The following is a 13,164-nucleotide window of genomic DNA, read 5'->3' on the forward strand; positions in this document are numbered from 1 at the left end:
TGATTCTCCACATCAAGGAAGACATTCATTGTTTGATGAAGATCTTTCAAAAACATTAATCCACAATGACCTACATCAGTGTACTTCAAAACTGACAAATGTGATGAACTGTGATCATTTCACCATCATGAGACATTTGAATGCAATGGGGAAGGTTCAAGAATTGAATATATGGGTATGACATGCTCCAACCAAAATCACAAAAATCAATGGGTAGCCATATGTGCATCTCAGCTTGTTCATCATCGATTGGCTCTTGAACAGCACCAACCATTCCTATACTCCATCATTACTGGTGATGAGAAATAGGGTGTTTTTGATAACGTAAGGAATGGTTGAGCCCAAACAAAATAAATAGCAACTCCCCATACAAGGACCTGCGTGTACCCACAAAAGATAATGTTACACATCTGGTGGAACAGTGATGGTGTGGTGTACTATGAATTGCTTCCCTGAGATGTAACCATCATTGCTGATCTTTACTGTTAGCAACTGAGAGGTCTTGTACATGCAATACAAATACAGTGACCTGTAAGACTGCGTGAGGTAATAATACTCCATGGTAAATCCCACCCACATTCTGCTAGACTCACAGAAAACACTATACAGGAACTGGGTTGGTCATTCCATGCCCACCTTATTCACCTGATCTTGTTCCCACAGATTTTCACCTTTCCTCCTGTCTATTGAACAACCTTCAAGGAACTTCCTTTCCAGATGAAAATGTACTCCGAACATAGCTCGACAAGTTCTTTGCCTCAGAACCACACGATTTATACTGCCGCAGAATAAAAAAGTCACTCCAGTATTGACAGATTGTTGTACATATTGAAAGAGAATGTATTATTGATGACTAAAGTCTCTGCTGAGTGTATCTGTTGTGTTTATTAAACTTAAGGAAAAATGCTATGAACTTATGCACCAACCCAATAATTCATCATTGTACCAGGTAAGTGAATCTTGAGAACACATTCTGGAAACAACACAGTACATCCAGTGGAATGATCCTGTTTACACTCGTTAGGGTAAATGACCACACACTCACAGTGTTTCGATAAATTTCTGCAAAACATCTATTTAAAAACATAGTATGTAGTAAAATTCTTTTCGTACACTGATAAATCTAAAATAATTCTGGATCTCCTTATTATCCAGGTGGTGAATGATTCCAACCTTGATGAAGCACAGAAATATGATCCACATTAATAGCTACTAAGTCCTGCCTCCTGCCACTTGGAAATCCAAAATCACTTTGTTGCTCATGGCCTATTTCTGAATATTTGCTCCATTGGAGGGTGAGCAATTGTATGGAACACCGGGTTCATGGGGTGGAGAGCAACTGCATATATGACACATCATGAGGTTCCACTGCCAGATGATGAGCATTGGTTTTCAAGCCTCAAAACAGGGGCTGGGGATCAGAATTGTGCTATATGATCCTGTCACCAACTGAAACCCCTCATGGTGAACAGCATCAGTGCTCTTAAGGTAAGATGGCCTACTGAAGCCATAGACCCTTTGCTTTAATATTCTTAAGATGTGGTAACCATGTGAGCTGCTCATCAAATGTCAGACCCAGAAACTGCACGGAACTTTTAAAATTGAGAACAGTGTCCCTCATTTTAAGGATGGGCACATTAAAAGGGTGACAAGAACAATTAAAATTAACTCAAACACATTTCTCTGAGGAAAATTTGAAGCTTGTGTTATCAGCCCACTCCCCCAACTATTGTATCAACAGTTACAACTGATAAGTTGTCATTGCATGGTTGGAGGAGGAGCAAAATTAGGAAAAATGATCCACAAACAGTGAACATCGAACAGGAGACTTACCTATGGATGTAATACCATTGATGCCAACAGCAAACAGATGCCTGGTTGGAAACGTGTATGGTTGTAAGTTTCTTCGTGAGTGTTGCAACAAATGAAGCTGAAAAGTTTGAGGGTTGAAGAAATTTTAACGCCGTCTTCAGTTCAGCATAAGATATGCCCTTAGTTATCTTCAGTGTTTATATTTTCTTTTCTTCCTTGAACATCATACACACAGTGATCAAAGTGGGATGCAGGCCTGAACGATTGACAGGGGAAGGACACATATTTACTGCAGCATGGGTGGCCATTCCGAAACTTCTGGCACACGAAGCACCCCATGGGATTGGGGAAGTGTGGTCTGACTTTTAGTCATAAAAGTTGAACATCAGTGTAAATGATTCTGATTATTCCAGTGTTACTGTCATGTGACACATTACAATTCACACTTCAATGACCCCCTGGTCATCCCACTTCTCCTTAAAGTCTGTAGTGTCCATATGTAAGATGGCACTCCACATGACTACCTCTTGACTGTAGTTCATGGTACAGTGCAGTTCAGCTACAATAGGATACTCATTCTAAAGTCTTGACTTCAGGATGTTGGTAACTTTCTATGATGCCATTGCTTAGGCCAGTAATGTGCAATTTTGTAACTGCTTAACAGAGTTGAGACTTCGAGCCAAACCGTAAAGTCCTTTTTGTATATAGAATGGTGAGATCTCAAACTTACCATCTTTTCTTTGTGTCACAAGACAGACATTTGACATGCTGGGCATGTCCCATTACAATATAGGGCCTAAACTGTAGATGAACACTGCTCAGGAGGCCTACCCTTCCATGCTTGTTTACTGCCCAACAGACAACCTGAACTGTCTGGAGTGAGGTTTGAGAAATTGTGAATGGCATAGTGATCCCACTAGCAGCCAGGAAAATAAACTGGCTACCCAGACAGAGCCCCAGTTGCCTGAGCAAGCCTTATACAAATGAGGTGCAGTGGGTTCCCCAGAGATTACCTGCTACCGACTGTTCCATCTCAACAGCCATGCATCTCATCGATGTGGAGCACACCTTAAGATTGAAGTTTTTTTTAGAGAGGTTTGTGCTGTTTTCATGACCCAGTTGGTTAAGCCAAGATCCTTGGTCCTTGTGGCACACAGCGTTCGACCAATGTGCCAGATGGTGGCCACTGAAACATGCCCAGAAGTAATGGTGACAGAAGACTGGCAGCAGCCACTGGTCCACAGCTCAGAAAACCCGAGTTCACTAATCCTGTACCCAGCAAATGAATATTGCCCTCCATGAGTGTTCACCATTTAGTGTGATCTGGGGAGACACTGTGACTTGCTGAATCCCACAAATGCAGCGATCATTATCCCTCACATGCATTCAGTTGCTGTAAGAGCAGTGCATAGTTGACCAGATCAGATACTGTTGTGAAATATGTCTAAATGTATTCCTGTAGTATCTTTCACTTTGTGTAGATAGCTGTACACCATGTGCAGAAATTCTGAAATGACTGTCATGAAGTTGGCTCTTTTTTTAAAAACCATGCTGGGTTCCATTTAGGATATTTTCTCTCACGAAGAAAGCATAAGCTGAGCAAACATAGCTAATCCAAGTATCTTACTAAATGAAGGAATAGGTGATAGTGTTCTGTAGTTTGACACTTACTCTTTTGGTTCTTTTTTTATGTGCAGGTATTTCTACACATCTGCTCAGTGCACTGGGAAATGTGTCTGCTCTGGCACTACAGTTAGTCAGATATGTAATTGGTTTAACCATAGCATTTGCACATTTTTTAATTATTGTACTGAGAAGATGACCCCAAACAGTTGACTGTTTGATTTTTAGTTGTTAAATTATTCTGCATACATCTGGCCATTTTACTACTTCAAATTCAAAGCCTCATCTGTTGTGTAGCATTGTATTGTCTAGCTATGTGAATCTATGTCTGGAATTGTGATGCTAGTTATGAAGATAAAATTCTTCTTGAGACTATTTTGCAAACTATTGGCACTTGTATCAGTTGACTTTCAGCTCTGATGTTTATTATTTCCCCTTTCGTGTTTATGTTTGACAGTATTTGTTAATGAATTTCCATGTGTTGTGTCATGGCTTACACTTACTGATTGTTCTATTGCATCACTGTGGAACTTGTTCTCTAAGCACAGAATTTCTGGTTTGAAACTGTGTTTGCAAGTTGCATATTTTTCTTTGAAAAGATGCAGCCAGATGATTTGCACAATATGTAGAGGTCATTCCAATTATGCCAGAGATAGACTAAGATGGGTTATTTTAATTTCACACTTTTCTGATTTGTTTGGAGTTAATAATGTTGTTATTTGTAATGTTTCAACAAAATTTAATGTAATTCATTTGATTTCTCATTCAACCTTTCTAACAGATAATAGATACTACCACAATTATCACTAGGTGGTGTATTTTTGAGTGAATTTATGTCTCTTGCATTTAGGATTCATTTCTTCTCAACTGTTTCTGCAATTTATGGATAATCCACATTTATGTAGTCAATTTGATGCAATAATCATCAGAGTAAATCAGTTTCAAGCTACTGAACTGAATACAGCTTTCAGAATGTTTACTGGTATTAAAATACTCCTACACTTCACTATAGAACTCATCTTTATACGGCATTTCATGATAATAGCCTTTTCAAATTATAGTATTTTCTGATTTAACCACCCACATTTCATTACATGGCCAATGGCGATACACTGTATAGTTTGTTACACAGCCAATAAAGCCAGATGGCCACCAGACTGATTGTATCTTGATGTCGGCTCTGTGTTCAAATGATGTTTTCCTGTAGCAAGTGTTACATGCATCTGCAAGTAGTGAAAGTGTCACTTATCCTAGCACGTGTTTTCAGGAAGAGACAGTAATTGTAAACAAAGTAGGGTGAGCGATTTAAAGTTTTTTGTACAATTGGTCATCACCAGCATGGGGAGATCATCACATTTGTGCAGAGTTTGTGTTGGCGTTTGTGCTTTGCTGTGAGTCAGCACATCTTTGGCATGAAGTAGCCTGTGCCAGACACTACCACCACCCCGAAATGGTGGATAGAAATGTGCTCTGCAACAGCTGTGACAGTCAGCATCAGTGACCAGTGTGAGACAGAAGGAAGAGACTTCATGCAAGGGTTGTCAGCAGGTTGTGTGACTTCTGCTGCATGATACTGCATCCTGTGATTTAGAAGGGAAAGCTGCTCAGCTTGTGCTCAGTGGTGACATTACTGATGATATACAGGGTGTTACAAAAAGGTACGGCCAAACTTTCAGGAAACATTCCTCACACACAATTAAAGAAAAGATGTTACGTGGACATGTGTCCGGAAACGCTTAATTTCCATGTTAGAGTTCATTTTAGTACGTGTGTATCGTGAATGTCGCCACTGCATGCCTGTCTACAAACATATTATAAGCCTCGAAAACAAACAGGGCACTGTACTTCCTCGATTCAGCGCCAGTTGGCCCAATTGAAGGAAGGTAATGTTGACTTCGGTGCTTGTGTTGACACGCGACTCATTGCTCTACAGCACTAGCATCAAGCACATCAGTACGTAGCATCAACAGGTTTGTGTTCATCATGAATGTGGTTTTGCAGTCAGTGCAATGTTTACAAATGCGGAGTTGGCAGGTGCCGGTTTGATGTATGGATTAGCACGGGGCAATAGCCGTGGCGCGGTACATTTGTATCGAGACAGATTTCCAGAATGAAGATGTCCTGACAGGAAGATGTTCGAAGCAATTGATCGGCGTCTTAGGGTGCACGGAACATTCCAGCCTATGACTCGCGACTGGAGAAGACCTAGAACGACGAGGACACCTGCAATGGACGAGGCAATTCTTCGTGCAATTGACGATAACCCTAATGTCAGCGCCAGAGAAGTTGCTGCTGTACAAGGTAACGTTGACCACGTCACTGTATGGAGAGTGCTACGGGAGAACCAGTTGTTTCCGTACCATGTACAGCGTGTGCAGGCACTATCAGCAGCTGATTGGCCTCCATGGGTACACTTCTGCGAATGGTTCATCCAACAATGTGTCAATCCTCATTTCAGTGCAAATGTTCTCTTTACGGATGAGGCTTCATTCCAACGTGATCAAATTGTAAATTTTCACAATCAACATGTGTGGGCTGACGAGAATTCACACACAATTGTACAATCACGTCATCAACACAGATTTTCTGCGAACGTTTGGGCAGGCATTGTTGGTGATGTCTTGATTGGGCCCCATGTTCTTCCACCTATGCTCAATGGAGCCCCTTATCATGATTTCATATGGGATACTCTACCTGTGCTGCTAGAACATGTGACTTTACAAGTACGACACAACATGTGGTTCATGCACGATGGAGCTCCTGCACATTTCAGTCGAAGTGTTCATACGCTTCTCAACAACGGATTCGGTGACCGATGGATTGGTAGAGGTGGACCAATTCCATGGCCTCCATGCTCTCCTGACCTCAACCCTCTTGGCTTTCATTTATGGGGGCATTTGAAAGCTCTTGTCTGCTCAACCCCGGTACCAAATGTAGAGACTCTTTGTGCTCGTATTTTGGACGGCTGTGATACAATACGCCATTCTCTAGGGCTGCATCAGCGCATCAGGGATTCCATGTGACGGAGGGTGGATGCACGTATCCTCGTTAATGGAGGACATTTTGAACATTTACTGTAACAAAGTGTTTGAAGTCATGCTGGTACGTTCTGTTGCTGTGTGTTTCCATTCCATGATTAATGCGATTTGAAGAGAAGTAATAAAATGAGCTCTAAATTGGAAAGTAAGCATTTCCGGACACATGTCAACATAACATATTTTCTTTCTTTGTGTGTGAGGAATGTTTCCTGAAAGTTTGGCCGTACCTTTTTTGTAACACCCTGTATATGTGGGACTGCATGGAGGGCTGAGTCTGCTCAATTGAAGGAAGCAGTCAGATACTATATGGAAATGGTACAAGTGCTCTATAGATAGACTTTACTGCAGGACAGCTTACCTTCCAATAGTTTTTTGTTTTACACAGACTAGAATCCACCCGGTGTTTACATATGGTGTATGCAGGGGTACTTGACCACTGCACTTGAATTAATGTGCACTGTGCTATGTTGCTGGTAAGAGGGTGTTATCAGCATGATGATTGGGGTCACGCAGCTGATGTGCTCTGCACATCCAAGAACACTGTGCACTATCAGTATGCCTTGAATGGCCCTTGCACTGAGTTCATTTGACATTTCAGTTTGTGCTGCGAGTGAGACTGTGCCACTGTATGATATATGTGTGTTAGCTTAGTGTAAATCTAACATAGTGGATCTGTTGCAGGAGAATGTTAAAAGCACTGTTGTATCTAATGGGTTGTGCTACTTTAATTATAAATATTATCCGGTCTTTTAGAACAGAGTACGATTAAGATTATATGTTATTAGCCTGCCTACATGGCACTATGGCTTGGTTGGTACTCATGGTTATGATGACAGTAGTTATTAAGACTTTGGGGGATTATGTAAAGTTCTTTGAAATGGTGGCCATTTTGCTATAAGTGTATGTTAGGTGAGTGCCAACACTATAGTCTGTGGGTGTGGGCAGTAACTGATTGTCTGACAAAACATTAATGTGGTTTTCTTTGCAGATGAGCATATTGTGGGCATCTGAATTGTAATTAACTTGTGTACTATCTGGTAGCAGCAGCACTGGGGCTTGAAGTATATTGTATACTGTAAATGAGTCAGCTGCTGTACTGTAAATGAGTCAGACACTGTTTGCTGGGCAGAATGCAAAACACTTTGTTTGACCAACGTGTCTTTAATGTGTTCAAATGATTAATTGTGCTTTTAAAATTTATGGCTCCAGGAATGTTAAATTAAATAGCATTTGTGAAATTTAATCTGATAGATATTTTTAAATAATAAATTGTCCAAACTGTCACTCTGCACTTGTTGTACCCAAAGCCTGCTCCACACAATCTGATGGTACAGTTCTACATCAGCTGAGGAGAGGCATGTAGACCACAGTGTTGCACCAGGTGTCTACTGACAGCTGCTTTGCCTTCCCCATCAGCTGCACCTGATGTGAGGCAAGCCACAACTGACGCATACAGTGCTGCTTCTGGTGAAAGTGGATGCAAGTAAGTAAGCATCACAACTCAGCATGGAGAGGCAGCGCACTGGAACGTGTTCGATATCAGGCAGTTATGTGGAAAGGAATGGTGGGAACTGACATGGCTAATTCAAATGGCTATACTGAAGGGAAAACTACACCATTTAGAGAAGTGGTGAATATACAACAGCAGTATGAGGATATAATGCTTGTTATAGAAAATGAATTTTCTGGGCAAAAGAAGATACAGGTAAGTGATAGTAAATTAAAAGTAGAGTTAGAGGAGAAAATATAGCAATAGGCATCAGAGCAGACATTATTAATTGGCAGGTTGGAACAACCACAAAAATAAAATGACAATTACAGAGAAGATTTACACAAACCGATGAAAACATATGCAAGTGCAGTGATAATGGTGCCACCTAATAGAGATGCAGCCAAAACAGCCCCTGCTGCTAAAATCACAGCAACACAAACAATGCAACAAAACAAATTGTTATAAAGCCAAGAACAAATGAAGAGGCAAAGGGAGTTCAACAGAAACTAATGACCTTAATAAACACCACCAAAGAGAAAATTTGTATAAAGAAGATCAAGCAAAACCAATAACTCACATCTGTTTGAAGGAAATTAATTCACACATGCCTATGAAACTAGAAATAAATTGAAATACATGCTACCTTGTCACAGACTCACATTATATGAAAATACTCCATATTGCATGACTCTGAAGATCAGAAATAAGATAAGGTCAGTATTTGGGGAATCCATATCGGAGACCATTGGCACATACCTAAAAAACAAATGGTATTATAGTCTAGAAGAATTTCTAAATGAATAAAAAGCAAATGTTATAGTTTAGAAGAATTTATAAGTAGGAATAGGGAGTAAAGCCCATCGCACATGGAGCAAGATTCGCTGTAAGTTTCCGAGCTGGCTCGCGCGACGGCTCGTTGCGGGCTCCGTCATCTGCTAGCGAGCTACCTTGCTGGGAACCTTGTAAGATTTCCATGATAGATCCGGTGCTATTTTTCTTGTAAGGTTCCCTGCGTGCCACCTGCGTTGGCCAATCATGAGACGTTTCGTTTGTGATGTCAGTCGCGGAAAGCTTGGGCGGGAAGCCTTTGTTGATAGTCGCTTTTCTGCTGTTGTGAGGTGCGGTAGGAAGTTCATATAATTATTAAATAATGGCACCGCAGTGGTCCAAGGAAGCGATTAAAGCATTGATATGTACTTATGGGGAAGAACGGTGTCCGTACATCATGAAAAGCGCAAACTACTATAATAAACACTTGCGTGCAGAAGCACTCGGAAGAGTTGCAAGTGACGTGTGTCTTCTTTGACCATATCCGTACGTATAAAATTTGCAAAGGATGTACGATCTTCTATCCTATAAAATAAAGTCGTATATAACAGTCATTATTGGTATATTTATAAAGTCAAACAGTAATGAAATGGTGATACTTTTCAAACAAAAGTAGGTGTTATGCGAACTAACCTCAACTCTTTATGAAGCATGGAGAGCACACCTTTTCCAGCGTTTCTCCTCTTAATACAGTTTTTCGTCAATTCTTTCTTTCTTCTTCTCTCATTAGCATGCATTTCTGCGTCGTTTAGCACCAAAACAGCTAATAATGGCAGTTTGCTCTGAACATATGTACCTGAAGCAGCCATCTTCGTTCGATACAACATGCAGCCGATCACAACACAACTAGCTGCCGATCTTGCACCATGGGAGAGCTTTGACATGGAAGATAGCCGGCTCCCTTCCCTGCAAGCCAGTGAGCATGCACGCCATCTCGCAAACTTGCGGCGAACCTTGCTCCGTGTGAGACGGGCTTAAGAATACAAGTACAAATGGTATACTTTCGAAGCCATATAGATACAAAGTATACACATTCACTGTATATTCATGTTTACATATAGAATTATAGTTTGAATGGCGGTTTGTATTCCATTCAGTACATCCATACTTCATATAGGTGTGTGAAGCCTATGTTAATGATTCGATGAGTTATGAAAAGAGTTAAAATATAATGTTGTATTTTTATTATAATAAGCAATGTATGTATTACGTATTTCCTGTAGTATATAAAATACTGTAACAACTTAGGTTAAAGACTGATGAGTCACCAATGTTCTCAATCGAATGTTTGTATAAAAACATGTTGTGTGACAACAAAGTATCTTATCTTATCTTAATGTAGTTAACCTGGAACTGCTACACAAAGTACCACAGGAAAGATGACAAATGACAAAAAGGTGTAAGAGACACTTAAATGTGAACTGCCTAAGAAAAAGAGACCTTAATGTTACTGTATGATATTTCAGAGGACACAGATGCAAAGACACTAAGACACAATATACATGCAGAACCTTGAGGATGAGCTGACCAAGGAAAGCTTCAAAACTGGCTTCACAGTATGATTCAGGACAGGCCCAATGTTAAGAAATTAAATCATTTTATTCCATCCCCATGAGCGCACATAAAGTGCCATAACATGACATGGCATGGACTCAACTAATGTTTGAAGTAGTGCTGGAAGGAACTGACACCAAGAATCCTGCGGGATTGTCTATAAATCTGTAAGAGTATGAGGGGGTGAAGATCTCTTCTGAAAAGCACATTGAAAGGCATCCCAGATATGCTCAATAATGTTTGTGTCTCAGAAGAGTGTTCCTGGAGCCACTGTGTAGCAATTCTGGACATGTGGGGTGTTTTGTTGTTCCGCTGGAATTGCCCAAGTCCGTCAGAATGCACAATGGACATGAATGGATGCAAGTGATCAGACAGCATGCTTACGTATGTGTCACATGCCTAGTCATATTTAGATGTATCAGGGGTCCCATATCAACTCAACTGCACACACCCCACATCATTACAGAGCCTCCACCAACTTGCACAGTCCCCTGCTGACATGCAGGGTCCATGGATTCATGAGGTTGTCTTCATACCCATTCATGTCCATCTGCTTAATACAATTTGAAATGAGACTTGTCTGATCAGGCAAGATGTTTCCAGTCATGAACAGTCCAATGTCAGTGTTGTCAGGCCCAGGTGAGGCGTAAAGCTCCATGTCGTGAAGTCATCATGGGTACACGAGTGGGCCTTCTGCTCCGAAAGCCCATGTTGATGATGTTTCACAGAATGGTTTGCACTCTGACACTTGTTAATGGACCAGCTTTGAAATCTGCAGCAATTTGTGAAAGGGTTGCACTTCTGTCACGTTGAACAATTCCCTTCAGTTGTCGTTGGTCTCATTGTTGCAGGTTATTTTTCCCGCCACAGTGATGTCAGAGATTTGATGTTTTACTAGATTCCTGATACACCGAAGTACCAAAGAAAGTTGTATAGGCATGTGTATTCAAATACAGAGATATGTAAACAGGCAGAATACAGTGCTGCGATCGGCAACGCCCATATAAGACAAGTGTCTATTGCAGGTGTTAGGTCAATTACTGCTGCTACAATGACAGGTTATCAAGATTTAAGTGAATTTGAACATGGGGTTATAGTTGGCCCATGAGCAATGTGACACAGCATCTCTGAGGTAGCGATGAAGTGGAGATCTTCCTGTATGACCACTTCATGAGTGTACCGTGAATATCAGGAACCCGGTGAAACATCAAATCTGTTACAATGGTCATCCACGAATACTGGTAGATATCTTGTTAATGCACTTCTTCTAATCTTTAATCATTTAATTTTATTTTAGTGTTTCTTGCTAGCTTCCATTTCAGCAGGAGGTAAATAGTTTTGCGGGGTGCTAGTGACAATCTGACACTTTGACACCATCCTTGAAGTTCATGGAGCAGTGCATTAAATTTATGTAATACAATTCTTCTGTGGTCACCACTTACAATGAACAGTGTCTGCAAATTCTACCGGTCTGCTTACGTTACCACAACCATGCAACTTCTGTAGTGTGGGCTCCTGTGTTATGTCCCAAAACTCTGGACCATACACTGATCTCTGTGGACAGCCTTTTGTCATTGTCTTCATTATTTCTTCTCATGGGAATATTAGAGAAGTATGTCCCTCATGGCAATAGTCTATCAGGTAGTTGGACAATGCCTCTGGACACTCCAAGTCTCTAAGATGATCAAAGAAAGATGAAGACCATAGGTCATTGAAAGCACCAGCAATACTGATCATCATTGCTAGAGCATATGTAGAATGTATATCTGTTGCTAGTGAGATTGTCTTATTAATTGTGTCTTCAGTTGACTTGACTCTTCTAAAACCATACTTGTGAGGGATCATTCAGCATAGCAGTCTATGACCTTGTAATCTCTTGCATAATAGTTTTTCAAGTATCTTGCCAAGAACATTCAAAAGACAAATTGGCCTATAGTATTTGGCTATCTTCAGATCCTTGTCTTGCCCTTTATTAATTATCACCACTTCAGTATTCTTCCACAGTTCAGGGACCCTTCCTTGGAATAGGCACTTGTTATATAGTTCACACAAATAACTATCTAATTGGTCACCCAAGGCTTGTACTCCTTCGGTCAGCATCCCATCTGGTCCTGGAGATTTCTTCTTTTTCAATCTTAAAATTACTTGCCTAATTTCTTCTTGTGTGAAGGGGTAATACACAAGCTTGTTGTTTCTATAGTCTTCCCATAACACTTTTCATAACCCACACTGATCTTCTGTCTTATCTTCTCCTCTGTCATCAGGAAGCAGTGTTTCCATTAGTGGGGCATGGACTGTAACCAACTTTCTGTTACCATCCAATCATTCTGTTTGAGCATGGATAATACTGTTGGTGATCATATTTTCTCACAGGCTATGTTGTATGATATACTCCTGGGTTTGGTTTCTAAGTTTGTCTGTGCAGATTTCTTCCATCATTCCATTTTTATTTTCCATAACTACTCCTTAAACATTGTTTAACAGTCCTGTATCTCTGCAGCCTTCAGATTCTTTCTTCTTGCATCTTGCTGCTCTGGTACAACTTCTTATTGTTTCAATCTTAACTTCTGCAGCACCTAGGTCCAGATTCCTCCCAACAGGAGGACCTGTTAGGTATTGATGCCTCAATTGCTCTGTGTATAGCCAGTGTAAGTCCTTGCACTTTAACATGTACAACATCACCCAGCAATGAATTTCCTGGACATTCTCAGTTCTTGATGCTGAATTGTGGCTTATGCGAACATTTTCTATGATGTCTTGGATTTCCCTTCCAGTGGTGGTATAGTGTACGAAATTACGATCACTCAATTTCATTCC

At 40.6% G+C, this 13,164-nt stretch overlaps 1 protein-coding gene and 1 long non-coding RNA gene across 5 annotated transcripts in view; one reads left to right on the plus strand and one right to left on the minus strand.

Moving 5' to 3' along the window:
* LOC126470094 (uncharacterized) overlaps positions 1–13,164 on the minus strand; it is a 1,674,514-nt gene that overhangs the window by 85,481 nt on the left and 1,575,869 nt on the right. The gene's annotated exons all lie outside the window — the stretch shown is intronic.
* LOC126470097 (uncharacterized) overlaps positions 1,278–13,164 on the plus strand; it is a 306,248-nt gene continuing 294,361 nt past the window's right edge. The window contains exon 1 of the long non-coding RNA XR_007586125.1: positions 1,278–1,362. This is a non-coding gene — a long non-coding RNA (uncharacterized LOC126470097). The remainder of the gene's footprint in view (positions 1,363–13,164) is intronic.

Source organism: Schistocerca serialis, chromosome 3, assembly GCF_023864345.2.
Source record: "Schistocerca serialis cubense isolate TAMUIC-IGC-003099 chromosome 3, iqSchSeri2.2, whole genome shotgun sequence".
Taxonomy (NCBI): domain Eukaryota; kingdom Metazoa; phylum Arthropoda; class Insecta; order Orthoptera; family Acrididae; genus Schistocerca; species Schistocerca serialis.